The sequence below is a fragment of the Bos indicus genome, chromosome X (assembly GCF_029378745.1).
Source record: "Bos indicus isolate NIAB-ARS_2022 breed Sahiwal x Tharparkar chromosome X, NIAB-ARS_B.indTharparkar_mat_pri_1.0, whole genome shotgun sequence".
NCBI lineage: Eukaryota > Metazoa > Chordata > Mammalia > Artiodactyla > Bovidae > Bos > Bos indicus.
The window spans coordinates 128806954-128818998 of NC_091789.1; the positions used below are offsets into that span (position 1 = coordinate 128806954).

Below are 12045 nucleotides of genomic sequence, written 5' to 3' on the forward strand. Positions count from 1 at the left end.
GGCCATAGGGTCACAAAAGAGTCAGACACTACTGAGCGACTAAACAACAATTAACTCCACTGGCATGGTCTAGCTCTTTGAAACAACAACAGTTCAAACATTAGCTTAGACTCTAGAAGAAATAGAACCGAGCCTGCAGGCAGCAAGGGAACTCATTTAAAGACAGAATACCTATCCTTCACACAGTACCTGGCTTTTCCCACATAGAACAACTATGTCCTTGGCAGGCTGGATTTAGAGTAACTCGACTCTGACATTGCTGTCCCTCTCCGCCCCACACACATGGAACCACCAAAGATCTTTCTCTTTTTGTCCTTTGGACAAAGTGCTGAGGAAGCTGATCTTCAGTTCTTAGTCCTCAGCCAGTCCTTATCCTCCAGTGTCTGGCTATCCTCCCAGTCTGGCCCCCAGCCCTCCAGGACCTCACCTCCCACCCTCCTCACACACCTGCCTCTTCCCTTCCTTTCTTCCCTCCCACCCACAGATACACACATCTTTTTCCAACTAGCTGATTTTATTGTATTCAACATCCATATACCATGACGGTCTCAGATGTGTTCCTTCATCTTTGACCATTTCTTCATTGCTGCTTCCAAAGACACAGCTCGTTCTAGTGCTCTGGCCCAGGCTCTGCATTTACTGTCTGCACAGGAAGTTACTTTGAATGGTTGCATTTTCCATTGCTTCTTATTCCTGCTCAGCGTGTGCTTATATGATTTTTCAGTTTGTGGTAACAGATGAATGTCATAGGCCTTATGCTTCTGTTAGATATTCTTGGATAAGAGGGGGATGATTGAGATTTTTTTCTTGACTTCTTTTGAGGGGTCCTTTTTACTCTGTTTTCCTGCACCTGAAAAGGCATCAGGCTGAGTCAGCAGGACTTGGGTTTGGGAGAGGAAGATGGGAATGTTACAAGAAAGGGGGCCTCATGGGTAGAGATGGGACTTGAGGCAGGCATTTGTGCCTGGCAAGGGTAGGATAGGAGTCTTGGGGAGATCTGTGGGGAGAAGAGGAACATGGGCAGGGTCATCTGACCTTGGAACAGTCTCTGGTCTTCAACTGACGAGAAGTCCGTTGTTCCCTCTTCTTTTTGATTCCTGGAGCTAGCTGTTCTGTTTGTGTTTTCTCCATTTATGTTAACCTCCTCAGGTATACAGATCTCATCAGCCATAGTTACGCCTCTCACAGTGCATCCCAGGGCTCCTGACCTCTCTCTATATACACCCTCCCGCAGGCAAAGGGGAGCCACACCCTTCAACTTTGTTCACTCATCAAGGAGCTCCCCTAGCCAATAGTAGCCTTGCACCTTACAAAGCCCCACTCCTGACACCTCTGGGGGGGGGCGGTGGGCTGGGGGGAGGACAAGATCCTGTGGTTGGGGAAAAAAAAAAAGGGTTATTTCCTCAGTACCCCTAAAGATCCATGCCTGTGTGCCCTCCTCATTTCCCCATCTTCAATTATGGTGGGTCTCACAGCAGGGAGAGAATGTTTTCTACAAGACATTCTCCACAGCCACTCCCATTCACTGGTTCATTCTGTTCTCTGCCATCCTTCACTATAACCTGCCATTGTGGATGTCTTATCTAAAATCCCTCCAACATAATGTGGCCTTATTTAATTATCTGGGGATATGGGAATCATTCCACTTTCCTCCAGCAAAGTTCCCTCTTGTGCCCGTTTTTGTATGGCCCATGAACGAAGAAAGTTTTTGTTGTTCTTGTTTGATTCTACATCTTTATTTATAAATACTGATTTGGCTGCACTGGGTCTTAGTTGCAGCACACGGGATCTTTAGTTGTGGCATGTGGGCAAACGGCATAACAAAACTCATGCTTAAAAGTAATTAGCCTCCAATTAAAATAAATAATATAAAAAAAAGAACTCAAGTAAAAACTTGAAAATAAAGAACCAATAAAATCTGAATATATCATTAAGAGCATAAACATCAGCAGGTGCTAATGGATCTTTATGTTAGGCCCTTTACTGCCATAACTTATCCTTTCAGTTCAGTCGCTCAGTTGTGTCCGACTCTTTGAGACCCCAGAGACTACAGCACACCAGGCCTCCCTGTCCATCACCAACTCCCGGAGCTTGCTCAAACTCATGTCCATCGAGTTGGTGATGCCATCCAACCACCTCATCCTCTGTCATCACCTTCTCCTTCTGCCTTCAATCTTTCCCAGCATCAGGGTCTTTTCCAAGGAGTCAGTTCTTTGCATCAGGTGGCCAAAGTATTGGAGTTTCAGCTTCAACATCAGTCCTTCCAATGAATATTCAGGACTGATTTCCTTTAGGATTGACTGGTTTGATCTCCTTGTAGTCCAAGGGATTCTTAAGAGTCTTATCCAACACCACAATTCAAAAGCATCAATTCTTTGGCGCTCAGCTTTCTTTATGGTCCAACTCTCACATCCACACAGGACTACTGGAAAAACCATAGCTTTGACTAGATGGACCTTTGTTAGCAAAGTAATATCTCTGCTTTTTTAATATGCTGTCTAGGTTGGTCATAGCTTTTCTTCCAAGGAGCAAGTGCCTTTTAATTTCATGGCTGCAGTCACTGTCTGCAGTGATTTTGGAGCCCAAGAAAATAAAGTCTGTCACTGCTTCCATTGTTTCCCCATCTATTTGCCACGAAGTGATGGGACCGGATGCCATGATCTGCGTTTTCTGAATGTTGAGTTTTAAGCCAGCTTTTTCACTCTCTTCACTTTCACCAAGAGGTTCTTTAGCTCCTCTTCACTTTCTGCCATAAGGGTGGTGTCATCTGCGTATCTGAGGTTATTGATATTTGTCCCGGCAATCTTGATTCCAGCTTGTGCTTCATCCAGCCCAGCATTTCACATGATATACTCTGCATATAAGTTAAATAAGCAGGGTGACAATATACAGCCTTGACATACTCCTTTCCCAATTTGGAAGCAGTCTGTTGTTTCATGTCCAGTTCTAACTGTTGCTTCTTGACCTGCATACAGATTTCTTAGGAGACAGGTAAGCTGGTCTGGTATTCCCATCTCCTGAAGAATTTTCCAGTTTGTTTTTATCTACATAGTCAAAGGCTTTGGCATAATCAATATAGCAGAAGTAGATGTTTTTCTGGAATTCTCTTGCTTTTTCAATGATCCAACAGATGCTGGCAATTTGATCTCTGGTTCCTCTGCCTTTTCTAAATCCAGCTTGAACATCTGGAAGTTCACAGTTCATGTACTGTTGAAGCCTGGCTTGGAGAATTTTGAGCATTACTTTGCCAGTGTGTGAGATGAGTGCAACTGTGTGGTAGTTTGAACATTCTTTGGCATTGCCTTTCTTTGGGATTGGAATGAAAACTGACCTTTTCCAGGCCTGTGGCCACTGCTGAGGTTTCCAAATTTGCTGGCCTATTGAGTGCAGCACTTTCACAGCACTTAACAGAGTGCCTGAAGAACTATGGATGGAGGTGCCATAACTTATATTCTAGAACAAAAACACCATATTGGTTGAATGTCAGCTGCAGTTGACCAGATGTGGGAAATTTAAGAAATGTTCAAAGTAGGGTTGACTTGTTTCCTGTGAGCAATTTTTATTCTCCTCACCTTCATAGTCTTTCTTGCGAGGCAGCGAAAGGCATTAATTTGGAAGGTTACTGTACTCTCTTCACAGAAGCAGAGTTCTGATGGAAGGAATAGACAGAGCTAAGATACTTGATATGTAACCTTCTATTTTAAAAGAATGAATCCATACCTGAAAGAGGGGATACTTTACCTTTTCCACAGGGACCTTTTCAACTTCTTAGACTTGCAAATAACCTTGTCACTCTAGAATTTCCAAGTTCAAAGAAAACCTGTCATCGTCTGCTATACACATACATGGATGTGACTCATTAGCAGGACATGACTCATTACATAGCTTGAGGTGATAACCAGACTTTGTCTGATAATCCTGTTCCACTGGACAGATGTTGACAAGATGCCATTCACTGGCCTGACCATATCAGTACATTGACACAACTGAGTCATCTTTTCCCCATATCTGGTACCCAGGGATTAAGGATGGAGGAAAGAAGTTGAAGAGGAGTGTGTGTTAGTTTCTTATTGCTGTAACAACTTCAATGACCTAAAACAACACAGGGGTATTATTTTACAGTTCTGGAGGTCAGAGGTCAAAAGTGTCTCTTCCTAGACTAAAATGAAGGTGTTTGCAGGGCTGCATTCCTATCTAGAAGCTCTAGGGGAGAATTCATTGTCCTTGCCTTTTCTAGCCTGCATTCCTTGGCTTGTGGCCCCCTTCCATCCTCAAAGCCAGCAATGACCAGGCCAGTCCTTCTCACATCGTATCACTTTGACACTCCTTCTGTCTCTCCCGTCTACAAAGAGCCCTTATGATTATACAGGCCCACTTGGATTATCCAGGACACTCCCCCTATTTTAAGGTCACCAACAACTTTAATTCCTTCTTGCTAGAAAACAGAATACACTCCCAGGTTCTGAGAATTGGGATGTGAACTACTGCATCCATCACTGTTGTTGAAATTATTAACATGTTTATTTTGTTTGAGCACTAGCAAATTCTGTTTGGACAAGAATGCCAGGAAAACAATAAGAGTAGCATTAGCTTAGAGTTTCTTGCACAGCAAAGCTGCTCAGTTGCCCCAAATCCAAACTGACTTTTCTCTCTTTTTAAGTATTTTCCAATTACCTGTTAAGTAGAACATCCATGACCCTAGGCCTGCTCTGTGCCAGGGAAACAGGATTTGCTGCTGCCAGAATTTGAGCTATTCTCAGAGGCTGGTCTGTGGTTGGCACCTGATCAGTGGTTTTCAATCCTGTCACACCTTAGAATCTCTTAGGGAATTCAAAAGACTTCTCAGACACCCTCTGATGAATTCAAGATGGTGCACAGGACTTGGAGATTCTGATGTGGTCAGGTTGAGACCCTCTGGCCTCTGGTTAATACTTCACCTCAAGGAACAAAGTGAGTCTCGGAGATAACTGGATTCAAAGAGGTTTAAGACCAATGCCTTTTGTAGCAAAGATGAGAAGTGATGCACTGAGCAGCTGTAACAGGAAAAAGTCTAAGATATCCTTCTGTTATTTTTTTTTAATCCAAAGAGAGACAATTATGTTGATGAAAGTATCATCAGTAGGCAGGGGGCAAAGGATTCATTTTAAGACCTACATTTAAAAAGGACAAGGGCACCACCAAGCACCCAGCCCAATGACTGGTGAAAAAGGGTACTCGATGTTAATTTTAAAAACTCAACAGCGAGTAATGGCTGCATATAGCTACACTGTCCAATATGGTCACCACAAACCCCAAGTGGCTACTAAAATTTAAACAAATACCAATTAAAAATTCAGTTCAACTACCCACATTTCAAGCGTACAGGTGGCTGCTGCTGCTAAGTCGCTTTGGTTGTGTCCGACTCTGTGTGACCCCGTAGACGGCAGCCCACCAGGCTCCCCCGCCCCTGGGATTCTCCAGGCAAGAACACTGGAGTGGGTTGCCATTTCCTTCTCCAATGCATGAAAGTGAAATGTGAAAGTGAAGTCACTCAGTCGAGTCTGACTCTTCAGGACCCCATGGACTGCAGCCCACCAGGCTCCTCCATCCATGGGATTTGCCAGGCAAGAGTACTGGAGTGGGGAGCCATTGCGGCCATATTGGACAGCAAAGATAGAGAACACTCTCAATCTCACAGAGTTCTAGTGGTGGGCAGGGGTCTACAGCAACCCTTCCCAGAGGCAACCCCTCCTACGCGATGCCTTATGATTTATTCATGTCATCAAAGAGTACATCTCTGTGTTAATATGACGTGAACATCCGAAAATACCAGCAGATAATCATTTGTTAACATTCACTGTTGGAAAGAATTTTGAAATGAAGGACAGGTAAGTAGAAATGGACACTACAGTACAATGCTCTGCAGCAGTTTCATGAACCACAGACTCTTGAGTGGGGGGTCTCTTTGTAAGTTTTAAACCATACTTACCTCCTGAATTCAAAACAGGGCAGGAGTGGCTGCTACAAAAATGCTCTTCCCCAGTTGTGAATGATGTCTTAGCACAGTGACTGACTGTTGGTAAAATACAGATGGACAATTTAAAAATTCTGACTAAACTGTCACTTCCAAGAGGCATTGGTTTGGGCAAGATACAGCACAACATGAAGCATGTGAGCAGGAAGTGCTTCCCATTTTAGGTTTTAAAGAGAGCCCTATAACATCAGACCCAGCAAGAACCTTAGAAGCAGGCAGTCCAACTCCCTAACAGATAAGAAACTAAAGCACAGTTAACAGCTGGCTGGTAGTGGAACCAAGGCAAACACACTGATTTCCTGACGTTAACGCTCCCCAAGAATCATTCATACCCAAGTTTCTCACCTTAAACTTTCCAGAAGTTTTGGTTTTTAGTGATGAATGCACAGGACAGCAGTTATACGGCTCTCAAATTTTAAAAAGACACCCGTTCACCAGTGAATGCATAATAAAATAGTGACACATTGGTAAAGCCCACGGAGACTGTCTCTTAGTCATTCAGTAAGGACCTAATTTCAGCCAAGTGCCCTTGGAGGCTCTGGGTTCTCTGGTGTCAATGCTGCACCAGCTGCTCAGAAGAGACCATGGAACCCACAGCTCTTTCATTGAAAATTTCAAGTTTTCTATCTTCTGCATGTTCTGTATGGCAAAAGTTTCCAACTTACCTTTTAAAAAGAATTCCCCTGGGGGATCTGTTAAAACCAAGATTTCAAGGCCTCCACCCCAGAGAATCTGGATCAGTAGAGCTGACCCAGAGCCCAGGAATCTGCATTTAACCAGCATCTCAGGTAATTCTAGCATAGGTGGTCCATGGCCAGTCAAGCCCAATTTCCCCAGGACAGCCCTGGTTTACACCTGTTGACATGGCTTTTATAGCATAATTAGTAACCGTGCTTTCTCAGTCAAAAGTGTCCTGGGTTGTGAAGGAGTCCTTGGGCCTAGAAAACAACGGTCTCAAATGCCCTTTTGCTGAATCATCTAACTTCGGGGAAAACAAAACCGAACTTTAAGTCCCGCCCTGATGTTCCAGGCCGGTTGCATCTACCTGGGACTTATCACCCTCTGCTCAGAAACCTCCCACCCACTACATCTGCCTGGGACTTATCGCCCCCTGCCCAAAAGCCCCCACCCCCTGTTCAACTACAAATGCCATCTCAACTAAAGATTAGCCAAAACCTCCGGCCTGACTAACATTTCCCTTATCGCTTCCACAAACCTCCCTTTAAATATGAAGCCTCCCTGATTTCTCGCACTCAGCCTGGTCGTTAGACAGTCTCCCCTCCTTGCCTGAATAAAGGTAACCTACCTCGGTTGAGGTCATCTCTCCTTTTCTGCCTCAGCCCAAACTATACCTTACAGCTTGGCCAGTATCTTACATTGGTCCCTTTCCTCCAATCCTTGGATAGTATGAAAAATACCACTATAACATATGGTATCTTTCATAATAACATAAGATTTACTGTTAAAACTGTTAAGCAGTTTCTTTGCCAACAGGATGCCCCCGCAACCCCCCCCCCCCACCCACCACCACAAAGGTCAGTTCCATGATCCCTGCCACAGAGAATCCGAAGGACCTGTTTTCCCTTTGAGTGATGGTAAGAATTTTAAGAAGGCCTCTTGTCCATTCCAGCAACTTGCCAAGCTGCTTGGTGCTGTTCACGTACTGAGTTTCTGACACTTGAAAGAGCAGAAAGTGGCGCTTACCGAGGGGAGTGATGAGACTTCAGACAAGAGCTCAGGAAAGGACCACACTGACACTCAGGGAGACACAACCACCACTTTATTGTTCAATGACTGTGTACAGGACTGCCCACATGCTCCAGGACTCGTCTGGCTATGACACACACCACAGATGGCTCCCCGACTGATGGGGGCCATTATCTGAGCCACACACTTCCCCAGTCATGTTTTTCCAACCATCACAAAAACAAAACCTCAAACCAAAGTCATTCTTCACTCGTGACAGTGTGTACCAGCCAGGCCACAGAACAGCACAGAACACAGGGGGCCGGGCTTCCCTCTACAAACCACGAGGCAGCTTGTGAACCCTAGAAACACACGTACATTTCTCTGCAACTAAACTGACCGCTGCTCAAAGCCAAGCAGGTCAGATTTGGACTTAGGGGCACAAACATGGTAATGAACTTTCATTTTATATATACATTATTCTTCTCTTGTTAAATCAGCTCACGTTCTCAGTTTAGACATTGTTCATGAGTTAAGCAGTGATGATTAAAAAAAAAATCAGCCAAGTGACTTTACATTTCAATGCAACATTAAATTTGTTCACAATAGTATATTCTACTTCACATTGACTTTTCTTTTTCGGTTCAAGCACTTCGTGAATATTCATAACTTGTATTCTAAATCTGGGAAATATTGACATTACAAGCACTCATCTACTTTTGTAAGGATGTGAACTTAGAGCAACAGATGGCATGATGAGTATATAAACCCGAAGCAGGAATCACAACCTCAGATGACTTTAACACCAAGGAACCCTGCAGAGATTGGGGTCAGCCAGGATGCTGATGGGGTAGGGTTCACTCTCCTAAAACGTGTGTCATGCTGTCCGGTACTGACTTGAGCAGCCTAGGCGTTTCAGCAGAGTGGGGCCTTTGATTCCAGTGCCGCGCGGGGAGGACAGAGTAACAACAGTGACAACAGAAACAGAGGCCACCGAACTGGATTCCTCCGACCCTGAATACAGCCAACTTGCATTTTTAAAGTGCTTAAACCTTTACACCTTCTAGGTAAACCTTGCCTTGGCTGTTTACTCAGAGCCAAGTACTTAGTTTGGTCTAGTTTAAAAAAGAATCTTAAAAAAATAAAAAAAAGAATCTTAAGCACATGCACAACTTATTGGTCAAATTCACATGCCAGCACGAACAGGAATTTAAAAGAGCAAGGCATCAAAGGACTTGACATACATTTTCCCCAAGAGTTACAAAGGCAGGTAGAGAAGAAGGGAGCAGATACGGGATCGTGGCTAGCATCTATTTTAGGTTTTATACTGGTTGTGACAGCCGTCGGCACACACCAGGCTGCAAAGCCTGCCACCCAGCCTGGTTCCTTGGCAGTGGCAGGTGGTCCCGTGTTTTCAGATCCCTACAGGCTTCAGTTGTAATGACTCTAAAACATTTGTCCTAATTAAACATGGCAGACAGTGACCTCAGCAGTGTTTTAGGTAAAAGTGAAAGTGAAGTCACTCAGTTGTGTCCAACTCTTTGGGACCCCACGGACTGTAGCCTACCACGTTCCTCTGTCCATGGACTGTAGCCTACCAGGTTCCTCTGTCCATGGGATTTTCCAGGCAAGAATACTGGAGTGGGTTGCCACTTCCTTCTCCAGATCATCTTCCTGACCCAGGGATTGAACCCGGGTTTCCTGCATTGTAGGCAGACACTTTACCGTCTGAGCCACCAGGGAAGTCCTAGGTAAAGGAAGTTTTAGGTAAAGGCACAGGCCAATTCTTAATGTAAATATAATGTCTTTAAAAATACTGACTGAGGTTTCTCATGGATATAAAAGTTCAAAGGGCAAAAGAAAATGGAATTTAGAAGAAAGCGGTGCCATGATGCATTCTCAGCAGCAATGTAACATTTTATACCCATTCTGCCTGTTTTTGCCAACTCTTCATCACTGTCCTTGTACATTAAGCATGGCTAAACGGCAAATGTCTGTGACTTCCGATCATGGCATGTATGAAGAGCCAAAACAGAACTGAATGTTAAGAGTCATTTTTTTCTCAAAAAGAATCTCAAGGTAAGACTATTTTAAAACATTAAGTAGTTCTGTTATTAATAAGCATTCCATTCTGAATGTGCCATTTTCAACCAATTTGGAATGCAGAGATAAACCGAAAGCCATTAAGCCACTTCTAAGTGCTAGGATTAGACATTTCTTTACTTGGCTAACTACAAGGCAAACACAGAGCTTATATCTTTGACATTTGTGCTGCTTTGGCCCATTTGCAAAAATTAGCAGGCCACTTGGAGGTTGTCAAAAGTTAGAATTATCTAACAGAATGTGCTTTTAAGTGAAATTTTGTTATCCCAAAAGGATTCAATTCCAGTGGGAAACAGAATCTTCAGTGAAAAGTCAAGAAGCAAAATGATCAAACAAAATCAAAATGCAGGGTTCTTCTATGAAAATCTCAGAGAAGAGCGATAAGGAGGTCTTTATACCTATTACACAAAGGACTTTTAGGTGTCCTTTTATTATGAAAAAGCACATCGAATCTGAGTGCCGATAAGGATGGAGTTCAAGTTTCTTGGGTAACCTTGTGTTCCTGAGATGACAACACGTTTCAAACTTTAGAAGTTTAGACGAGAATGATCAAATCTGAGCACACCAGGATAGACTTCCAGAGATATCCATGAGGAATCTTATCAAAGGCTATTCCCTGAGACAGGCAAGGGTAGTGAAAATGTAATTCTGAGCACACACACACACACAAAAAAACCTTCTAAAATCAATTGGATCTCTCTCTCTCCCCCTTTAAAGCAATTGTTAAAATTAGTTGGCATATTAAAGAATGCAACTATAATTCATCACTTTTGGAAACTATAACATGAAAAAGTTAAGCAGACTTAATGGAATCCTCAAATGATGAGAACTTTTAAAGAATGCAATCGCAATTTTGTACTTTTGAAAAATGTGATGTGAAAAACAAATCCAAAATACTTCTCTATGTAAATTAAAGCTTCAGCCATGGTATTCAAAATTAAAATGATTTATATAATCTACTATACTTTTTTTTTTGGTAATTAACCTTCCTGAGGCTGATTTTGTTCTTAGTGTTTGCTTAACTAAAGTGCCTAATAAAATTTCTACAGAATATATTACCCTCTTCATAGATGAATATTATTTTGAACTACAATCTGACAAAAATCTAACTACATTTAATTATGCTTGATTAATCCAAATGTCACTGAGAGATTTATAGAATAGAGAAATATTTTACAGGTTAAACTCATCCTCTTTTTCACTGCAAGCTTCCTGGATCCACTATTACCACAAACCTGCGACTCAGTTCTCTAACATTTTTTTAAAAATCCCACCCAAAAAAAAAAAAAAAAATCCCACCAAAAATAACTAGACCACGGGACTCCAGACATCAAACTCTACTGCTTATCCTTTTCCAGAGATGTGCAGACTCCACCAAAGACTTAAGGCACCACTTCAAATTGGGAAGCGAGCCACCCCTGTGGAGACAGCAGTGCTGGAGGGAAAAGAATAGAGACGAGGAGTTGTCAAACACTAATATGCGTTTATTAAATGCTGCAGAGTCTTAATGTGAGATAAGAGCTGGGCTTTCTTTTAATACAGGCACTTAACTGTATCCCACTTTCGAAGGCTTTCAGTAGTGATGCCCTAAGGTGCTTTCATTTATATGCAAACGCACGCCTAGCTACCCTCCCTAGAAACCAGCCGGGTAGGTTGTCAGAAGACCTCCTGAGTGTCCTCCTCAGCTCTGAGGGAGCAGGATCTCTACCGAGAGCCCCCACTCCCGCCCCAAGTAGCTACTTGCGCCCCAGCTCCACTGACCCATCACCGGCATCCTGGGCAATTCAAGTCCAGGTTTTAGAGATACATGAAAAGGCATAAACAAAGGTTTCTCAAGGATTCCAGGACCTCGATATTGCTGTCCTTTTATTTTCTTCATTTGGGGGGTGGGTGGGGGGCACGGGTTGAACACCACGGAGGCCAATTTGCAGACTTGAGAGGAAAGCCTCCTCGGCTAACCCTCTCCCCCACCTCTCAGACCAGTTTGCCAGTGTTCTAGACAGTCTTTCCTCTTGACAAGTGGCATCACCCTCCAGAGGCTTAGAAGTGGGAGGATCTGGTTTCGGTCATGAGTTCTGAAGTTCTGCAAAAACCCATATGGGGTGTGGCTTGGCCTGCATTTCCGTTGTGAGAAGACAGTGGCCCACACCATCAGTGCAATGTGATGATCGAACCTGGCTCATGCGCCCACCATTCCCCAATGGCCAGCGAGACAAGGAAACGCCAACGGGCTCAGCCTGGAC

The 12045-nt window shown here is 43.5% G+C and overlaps 1 long non-coding RNA gene across 1 annotated transcript in view; it reads right to left on the bottom strand.

The window, feature by feature from the left end:
- Nucleotides 1-7053, bottom strand: part of LOC109555419 (uncharacterized) — a 30047-nt gene extending 22994 nt beyond the window's left edge. Inside the window, exons 1-2 of the long non-coding RNA XR_011565234.1 lie at nucleotides 6679-7053; nucleotides 5969-6052 (exon numbers count right to left, since the gene is read on the bottom strand). This is a non-coding gene — a long non-coding RNA (uncharacterized lncRNA). The remainder of the gene's footprint in view (nucleotides 1-5968; nucleotides 6053-6678) is intronic.
- Nucleotides 7054-12045: the final 4992 nt, after the last annotated feature.